We start from the raw sequence: 9838 nt of genomic DNA, 5'->3' as shown, positions 1-9838 counted from the left end.
ACAGGGCTGAAACGCATCATTTCTAAAATTCAGTTTGCTGCTAGAATTTAAACCTGGTGTGTATTGAACACTTGAATAAAGGTGAAGCAGGATTTTCTCCATATATGTGCAATACATTTAAAATCATAACTCTCTTGAGAATAACATGGTAAATGTGCTTTGTTTTAAGGCCCACCAATCTCTGCATTTTTCTCCAGTCTAGATTTTCTTCCCTTTCTTTACATTGCTGTGAATCTCTATCTGTTCTGCCCACCACTATACCTCCAGCACCTATAATAATACCGTAGGGCTGAAAATGTTCTCTTATGCTCAGTTTGTCATCAGCAAAACGAGTCATTATGCTTCTACAAGAGACATCTTGGGAGGACCTTCGGTATATCTAACGGCCATAAGCAAATTATTTGGAAAAGATTATTTAAACTATACATTGGCAGGAATTAAATACTCAAGTGTAATAATTTAATTGATTAAGGGATTTTTTTTCCAGATGATGTAGTAACTAAAAAATCAAATTGGTGAAAATGTACTTTTAAGAATATATTTAAATGATTGACTTTCTGTGCAGCTCCCCCATTAAGAAGCTGTTTTGTTCCTACTGAAATGGAACCACCACTTAAGGGCTATGAAATCACGGAGGTTTCTGTGAAGAACTCAGCCAGAGAGACCTGACCTTGTCCAAGCCGGATGCACCTCACCAGCATGTGCAGAGCCCAAAACTGCATGGGGGGGGGAGCATTTCTTCATTCTTTTCCGGCTTCTGAGCTGACTCTCAGATGGTGATGTCTATTGTGTTGGGTTGTATAAATTGCTAGCCATGCATCCCTCCCAGAAGGCCCTTGGAGTGCCAAATTTGTGCACGCGTGTGTGTGTGTTTGTGTGGGTGTGTGTATGCATGTGTGTCCATGTTTTCCTGTGTTGTGCTGTACTGTATACTGGATTGGAGAAGCAGGACTCCTGGGTTGAATAGGGGTAAGTCATGCCTCAGTCATGCCCTTTGGAAAGAACTTTAAAATAAGTGCCAGTGGGCTCTCCGGATTGTTAAATGAGGGACTGAAAGGTCATAGTAATAATGTTGGCAAACTGAAAGAAAACGCACACGTTATCTCATAAATGAAGAAACGGAGGCCTGGAGAGGTTCCATGACCTGCCCAAAGCCACACAACTAGTTAGTGGCAATAGACCCAGCCTAGAGCCTAATTCTCATGGCTCTTAATTAGTGCTCATTTCCTATGCCACACCACCAAAGGTAGCCTGTAAACAAAGCAAAACTGTGAAGGCATTCGGAATATACTTTCTGTGTCCTTATAGCATTTATCACCATTTATTAAAATTTTTGTTGACGTGTTTCCTCCTGTAAATTATGAGCTCCTTAAAATAAAAAAATATGTATTTATTTATTTGCTTCCCCTGTGCCTAGACCCAGTGCCTTACACATAGTGGGCACTAAATACCTTTGGGAGAAAATTCATATTTATTTTGAATTTGTCCTGACCATTCTTACAGGAAGCTACGAAGTGGCCATAGTGGGAAGATATATCAGTTAGGCTCCAGCCAAGGATACATAGTATAGGAAATTAGCTACATAGCATGGAAGAACTGGGAAGACAAACAGGGGATGGTGAGGTAATGATCAGAGGTTATTAATGGAGGGAAATTGGGAGGAGGTGGTGCTAAAAGAAGTGTTTAATGTGAACTAGCATCATGGAGGGAATGGTTGTGTTGTAGGATCTGGGGTCTTTGTGGAGATGGACCCAAAGCTGGAGGCCCCAGAGACAGAGGAGAAATACCCATGTCCCCTCCTACCACCACTGTCTTGTCAGTAAATGGAGAAGAAAAGAGGACATGGTCCCTGGGAGCCTGACCCACTCCTCTGGCGGGCTCGGTGCATCACTTCCACAAACACATGCAGGTCCTTCAAGATGATCCACTTCCCTTCGTGCTAATTCACTATGCACCAAGTAGCCCTCAAACCTGAAGCCTAATTCTATTTGCCGTGTTTTTATTTCAACCAAAGTGTGAAAAACTTTAAAAAAAAAAAAAAAACTGGTCAATGATCCACAAGTAGAGGGGGGAAAATCAGTGAAAACAACTAAAATTTGTTAGTTTAGGGGTTTCTCTTTCTTTTTTTGTAAATTAAGAATGAAGGACCTGGAAGATATGCAGATGGCCAACAAACACAGGAAAGGATGCTCAACATCACTAATCATTAGAGAAATGCAAATCAAAACTACGGTGAGGGGCGGGTCCCAGGAGCTCGGGCGGTGGGAGGAGAGGTAGCGGCCAGACAGCCCAGCTTTGCGAAGGCTCTCGGCGCGCCGCGGCCCGCAGGCACCGGGCACCCGCCTGCCCTGCCGTCCCGATGCCCAAGAGGAAGTTCAGCTCTGCCGAGGGGGCTGCAAAGGAGGAGCGCAAGAGGAGATCGGCGAGGGTGTCAGCTACACCGGCTCCCGCACAAGTGGAAACGAAGCCAAAAAAGGCGGCAGGAAAGGATAAATCTTCAGACAAAAAAGTGCAAACAGGGTGACGCAGTGGTTGAGAGTCCGCCTGCCGATGCACGGGACACGGGTTCGTGCCCCGGTCCGGGAAGATCCCACATGCCGAGGAGCCGCTGGGCCCGTGAGCCATGGCCGCTGAGCCTGCGCGTCCGGAGCCTGTGCTCCGCAACGGGAGAGGCCACAAAAGGGAAAAGGGGAGCAAAGAGAAAACAGGCTGAAGTGGCTAACCAAGGGACCTGCAGAAAAGGGAGAAACTAAAAACAAGGAGAGCCCAGCTTCTGATGAAGCAGGAGAGAAAGATGCCAAGTCTGATTAATATCACACATCTGGTCCTATCAGGGTCCTATCAGTGGCCCCTGTCTCCCTTCTTGTACAATCCAGAGGAATATTTTTATCAACTCTTTTGTAAACGCAAGTTTTTTAGTAGCTCTAGAAACATTTTTTTAAAAGGAGGGAATCCCACCTCATCCCATTTTTTAAGTGTAAATGCTTTTTTTTAAGAGATGAAATCATTTGCTGTTTGTTTGTTTTTTGGTACAACCAGAAAATAGTAGGATATTGAATATGGGAGGTTTTTATTGTCTTGGGTGTCAGCTTAACATTCCACAGATGCAGGGTAGCTTTTATATCCTATAATACAAAGCATACTAAATGGCAGTTTGGAGTCAGTTGTGCATTTAATGTCTTAAACACTTCAAATTACTTCTCTTCCCATGTTGTTTTTGGTAAAATTGTTTCCTAAAGCAAACCACTCACCCCTTGATCTTGGCTCCCCCGGGCAGAATGTTGTGCACTCTGTAATATATTTGGTCATGGTTTTCCAGTTCTTCTAGAAACTGTTAATGTGCTATGAACGATTGACAATTTGAGTATGTAGTGTATATGATATTAAATTATGAATTAGTGGGACTTATCGATGTAACAGCATATCAATATTTGAAGATATTGGTACTAGATATCCTGTGAAGAAAAATTTGCCTCCAACCTTTAAGCTGGAAAGTAACTGGAATAACTGTTCAGAAAAGAATCACAACTGCATGATTTTTTAGATTTTTGGTACGTATGTTGAGAACTGTGTACAAATTGAAATGTCTGTGTACTGATCCTCAAAACAACCAATAAAATCTCATTTATGAAAGAAAAAAAAACTACAATGAAGTATCACCTCACACTGGTTAGAATGGCCATCATAAAAAAAATCTACAGACAGGGCTTCCCTGGTGGCGCAGTGGTTGAGAATCTGCCTGCTAATGCAGGGGACACGGGTTCGAGCCCTGGTCTGGGAGGATCCCACATGCCGTGGAGCAACTAGGCCCGTGAGCCACAACTACTGAGCCTGCACGTCCGCAACAAAAGAGGCCGCGATAGTGAGAGGCCCGTGCACCGCGATGAACAGTGGCCCCCGCTTGCCACAACTAGAGAAAGCCCTCGCACTGAAACGAAGACCCAACACAGAAAAAATAAATTAATAAACTCCTACCCCCAACATCTTCTTAAAAAAAAATATCTACAGACAATAAACGCTGGAGAGGGTGTGGAGAAAAGGGAACCCTCTTGCACTGTTGGTGGGAATGTAAATTGATATAGCCGCTATGGAGAACAGTATGGAGGTTCCTTAAAAAACTAAAAATAGAACTACCATAGGACCCAGCAATCCCACTACTGGGCATATACCCAGAGAAAACCATAATTCAAAAAGAGTCATGTACCACGATGTTGATTGCAACTCTATTTACAATACCCAGGACATGGAAGCAACCTAACTGTCCATCAACAGATGAATGGATAAAGAAGATGTGGCACATATATACAATGGAATATTACTCAGCCATAAAAAGAAATGAAATTGAGTTATTTGTAGTGAGGTGGATGGACCTAGAGTCTGTCATACAGAGTAAAGTAAGTCAGAAAGAGAAAAACAAACACCGTATGCTAAAACATATATACGGACTCTAAAAAAAAAAAAAGGTTCTGAAGAACCTAGGGGCAGGAGAGGAATAAAGACACAGATGTAGAGAATGGACTTGAGGACACAGGGAGGGGGAAGGGGAAGCTGGGATGAAGTGAGAGTGGCATGGACACATATACACTACCAAATGTAAAATAGATAGTTAGTGGGAAGCAGCTGCATAGCACAGGGAGATCAGCTCAGTGCTTTGTGACCACCTAGAGGGGTGGGATAGGGAGGGTGGGAGGGAGGGAGGGAGACACAAGAGAGAGGAGATATGGGGATGTATGTATATGTATAGCTGATTCACTTTGTTATACAGCAGAAACTAACACACCATTGTAAAGCAATTATACTCCAATAAAGATGTTTAAAAAAAAGAATGAAGGACCTAAAACTTTTTGACAAATAAAGCATATATTTCAGCACAACCATGGAGTGTGAGTGAGGGAGTGTGGGCCAGGGCAGCCTCCCAGCAAGGGTCTTGCAGTTGCTTTGATTATTTTACAAGTTCCACATGAGGGTCATCTTTTACATCTAGGTGTTTCTCCCCTCTTTCTTTTGGAAAAAGATAGAAATAAATTCTAGCCCAGAGAAAGAAAGATATCGTGGCCTAGGATTAGGAAAAAGATAAAGAAATAAAAGGAGGGAGATCTAAAACTCCTTCTTGCTGAGACCCTTCCTCCCACTGTCTCTGGCAGTCCTGGCCTCATCCCTGAGAATGAGCTTCCAGAGAAGCCCAGAAAGAACTCCCTTTAGTCTTGACTCTCAGATATGTGCACAGTTAAATTTGTTGATCTCAGTGGTTGCAGCAGAAACGGACAGATATCGACATTTAGACAAAATGCTGCAGGCCAGGTAAAATTGAGATTAAACCAGAGCAGCTCTGAGGTCCAAAGGTGCTCCTGCTCCCCAAGTCTGGCTGGCAAACACACGGCATCAATAAGTATTAGATATTATCAAGGAATTATTGCTAGGGTTCTTAGGTATGATACTGGTAGTGTGGTTAGGAGATTGGGCATAGTCTTAGGAGATGCATGCATAAGTATGTAGGGGTGAAGCTTTAATGATGTTTGCAATTTATTTTCAAATGATTCAACAAAAAATATTATAGATGTAATACCTGTATGCATAGCTATATACCTATAAACATAGATGGTTAGATGACACAAATATGGAAAAAAGTTAACTATTAAACCTAGGTGGTGAGTAGAAGGATGTTCTGTATTTTCAAAGCTTTTATGTTTGAAAAATTTCACAATAAAACTCAGGGAAAAATAATTGCTGTCCATTTGGCAATTATAGTTCCTATCATCAACTATTAACATGGAATTACTGTATTATAAAAATCTGTATCTCTTGAGTTTGGCAAATTTGAACCAATTAACTACAGTCTAAGTGAGATAAGGAATGGACTTTCTAAACCTGGTAAGCTTGAGTGATCAAACCCTTGTCTAGATAGAGTTCACCGTGATGAAGCAAGAATTAAGACCCTCCACAATACTGTGACATTCCAACTACTCTAATATAAGTGTCTGTGGTACTGACTTTGACTTAGGGCACTATTCTCAGCTGTTCATTCATTCATTCGGTGTTTAAGCACCTGCTATGGCCCTAAGATTGGGGAATAGGCACAGTCTGCTCTCCAGGAGCTCCTAGACCACAGAGGAGATGAACATGGGAATGAAGTGGGCAGTGAAGTATGACAGGAGCAATGATTCAAGGGGTCACAAGGATAAGAGTGGGGACAAAGGAAGGAGCAGGCATTTCAACTAGGCATCAGTGAAGGACCAGCAGGATGGGATTCAAAAAGGAAGCATATCAGTCAGAGAAGTTAATGAGGGATGATTTACAAAAGTGTGGCTGAGTTAGGGAAAACCAACAATGGATGGTGAAGCCACCAACTGTGGGGACCCATTCCCTGCCCTCAGGGTGAAAGGAGCAAGAGGAAGGGGCACTACCAGAACTCAGAGAAAGCAGTGGTGACTTTCATTTGAAGGATCCCATCAACCTGCAGTGACTCAAAAGAGAGGATGCCAGGGGAGGAAATGCTCTGGTCCTGTCCTCCCGTCCAGCTCTCATCTTCCACCAAGACCTCCCACTGGCTCAGCCCAAGTGGAAGCCAGGAGAACAGAAAGCTTGGTTGATGCAGTCCCTAAAGTTCAGCCCCCAGAGGCAGAGGGCAGGGTAGAGAAGGTCAGGGCCAACAATGGTATTCAGCAAAATGGATAATGCTGGAGGGGGCATTAAACAGGAGTAGGGGAAGTGTGGGCCAGGGGGGAAGGTAGAGACGGGGAAGGTAGAGACGTGTCCACTATGGGAGAGTGAAGGACATGTTATACAGCAGGGACAGCATAAGCCAAGGCAGAAGTTAGCCTCACATGCTCAGGAATTGCAGGCGTCTCAAAGTGAGCTTTGAATTGCTTCACCAATGGAAGAAGGGAATTAGTTGTAGCCATCTCCCTCTCTCATGGACACTCCCTTAGGATCAATCTTTTACCATTTTGGCATTTTTATATATGCAAAATAGATGAGCTTTCAATTCCTTGACAATTGGTCCATATGGATCTTAGAAACCTTCGCAATAACTCCACAGTTAAGAGTCTTCCAACTATAAAAGACACATACTTAGCTTAATTAGCATAAGCAAAAAGGGAATTAATAACTGAGGCATTCTAGAGGTGGCATGAGTTTTAAACAAAGCCCTATCCAGGCATGGAAATAATGTCACCATGCCTTTTTCTCCCTTTCTTTATCTAGTAACTTTACTTTTTCATCGTTGGCTTCAGTCTCCAGCTGATCTTCTCTAGTTGGTGGCAAAGGTGGCCACAGAAGTTCCAGGGATATTTTGTCTTTACGACCAGTGAGCCAGGAAAAAAGAAGAGCAGCTTCTTTCTCATTCAGCATTCCTATCAGTCCCTCAGTGTGGATTTCCATCAACCCTGATTGTGTTAAATGCCCACCTCACCCAAACCTAGTATCCAAGGAGGAAGAAATCTTTGTCATCCAAGATGGTGTGATCATTAGGTGAGGGAAAATGGCAGAGGAGGGGTTGTAATTAGGCCTGGGCAATTTGTAAATGGCCAGAATGATGAGGAGACTAAAATATAGATGGATGTTACTGCAATCCACATGCTGTGGATCCAGCCTTTTCTGCTTCTATTCTCCATTTTCCTCATTCGTTCATGCAGGGGCTGTAAGAAGAGTAACACACCAGTGAACCATAAAGCCCAGTTGTATCTTATAATCCCTTCCTTATATTTGCAGTTGTTATTGTTTGCCATGATTCATATACCCCTCCAAAAGTAATGTAAAGGCTATTATAATTCTACAGTTTGTTTTACTTTCCTGCATATACATTCATTCAGCCAATAATTTATTGAACAATTAAAATGTGCTAGATAAAACAGTGAATATGAATATAAAATTTTAAATGTTTGGGTGTTTTTATTTGCTAAAATCTAAATTAAGAACTCTTTAAACAGTGAATAACATTACAACCATTTGAAATAAGTTTCCATGTCTACGGCTCTCTGTTGATTATTGGTGTTATTGCTGAAGAAACAATACAATTTTTTTTACCGTAAGGAAAGAAAAGAAAGTGATCTTTATGTCTCTTTTTAGTGATTTTTAAAAAATATTCTCAGTCTATTATAAAATATTTAGATTATTTTAAGTCTTGAATAATCATGCTGAACCTTTATCACAGTAATGAGAAGATTTTAACACAAGGTTATTTTCATAAGTATGAATTACATATTTTGTTTATGAGCTAAGTATTTGAATTTGAATGTCTTAATAAATTTTTTTTTAATTTATAGAAAAGATTTACTCTGTTGACCTTTTGAATACTCTGCTTTCTCATTGGCTATCTATCCTAAACTTTTCTTCCATGTTAGTAGAAATTGTTGCAGTGAGAGGAGTGGAAGTGCCAGCCAGTCAGAAACCAGCATATTAAAAAGGTCAACATCGTACAGTTTTCTTCTATAATTCATAAAAATATTAAACAGCCAGTATTTCATCTCAGGCCCAAGATTGTAATAAAAGCAGAAAATGGCACAATATTAATTCATCTTCATGACGAATATTGTAATGTGAAAGGAAGTATACAAGCTACAAATATTTGGTTACCATTTAAAAAATATTTTCCATCCTTTGCAATGTAATGAGAATAAATTTAGACTTCCTCAAGTTGAGCACTTTCACTAACTACCTACTTTGAAATTAATAGGACTCCTTTGGGACTATATTGAAATTAGACTTAATCCCCAGGAGAGCTACCGGTACCACTAGTAGCTAATAAAAGACATTTATTCTTTTTAAAAAATAAGTAGAAGTTCTATTTTGGCTAATAGTTCACTTTTGCTGTTATTAAGTTATTTGAATATGACTAATTATAATTTTCTCACCATTTTAGATGGCTATTTCATTTCTACCTTTATATCAACATAATTCCCAAATAAAGTAGTATTCCTTCATGATTAATTCTATCATATGACAGAGTTGCATTATATAACTAAGAAGAACAGAAATAAGGGCTTGTATATTCAGAGTCTGAAAGAACTCAGTCAATCAATTCCAATCAGACAGTAAGCCTCATATGCATTCAACACAGTTTTGTATTTGTCTTTTCGTTTGTGTGTATGTGAGGTGAGAGGGAGGAAAACCAGAGACCTAGCAGGACTCGGAATCCAGCTCAAATCATTTATTTAAAGGACTGATGGCAGAGTTGTGAACAGGAGTGAGGGAACCTGCAAGGTGGATGCAGCCAGAGACTAGCAACAGCAGAATTTCATTAATGCCTCTAGGAAGAAGGGCAAGTGGAGGAAATGATGGCAGAGCCCTGTAAGATCTGGAGCTCTGGATGAGGAGCCGGCACCAGGAGCCATAGCATGGAAGCATGAAGCCCCTGGCCAAACAATGAAGAAGAGCAGGGAGGAGAGAGGAGGGAAGAAATACCTGGACCTCTCTCCTCCCCCATCCTACTGACCAAACCCAACCTAATGCCAGCTGTCAAGGAAGCCTGGGTGAGGGAGGCACCGGGGCCAGGCTCTCTGGCTCAGAGCAGGAAAAGGATAGGCAGAGGCACAAATGAACAATAAGCAGCAGAGATGTTAAAGGGGGACTCAAGGAGACCTGACTGAAGGCAGTATCTGAGGTCTCCTAATATTGTGAAAAGGAGTACAGTGGAAGGAGCTGAGAATGGCTGGACAAGAAAATGGAGATGAATGGAGAGAATGAAGAAAAAAGTAATCAAATATATAGCTCTGTGGGTCGGACTAGAATGTGGGTGATGTTCTCCCTTTTAAGCTGCCTTAAATGATGTTAAAAATAAACAAATCTGCCAAACAACTGTATAGAATATTCCTGGCGCATTCATTCTGAAACGGGAGAT

At 41.4% G+C, this 9838-nt stretch overlaps 1 pseudogene across 1 annotated transcript; it reads left to right on the top strand.

Annotated features, from left to right (window-relative positions):
• The first annotated feature begins 2359 nt into the window (after positions 1 to 2359).
• On the top strand, positions 2360 to 2811 carry LOC309809783 (non-histone chromosomal protein HMG-14-like; annotated as a pseudogene). The gene is made up of 2 exons: positions 2360 to 2509; positions 2673 to 2811. The product of its transcript is annotated as a non-histone chromosomal protein HMG-14-like (transcript).
• The last annotated feature ends 7027 nt before the right edge of the window (positions 2812 to 9838 follow it).

The sequence above is a fragment of the Mesoplodon mirus genome, assembly GCF_964341445.2.
Source record: "Mesoplodon mirus genome assembly, chromosome: 8".
NCBI classification, from domain to species: domain Eukaryota; kingdom Metazoa; phylum Chordata; class Mammalia; order Artiodactyla; family Ziphiidae; genus Mesoplodon; species Mesoplodon mirus.
This window is presented reverse-complemented; position numbering and strand designations above follow the sequence as displayed.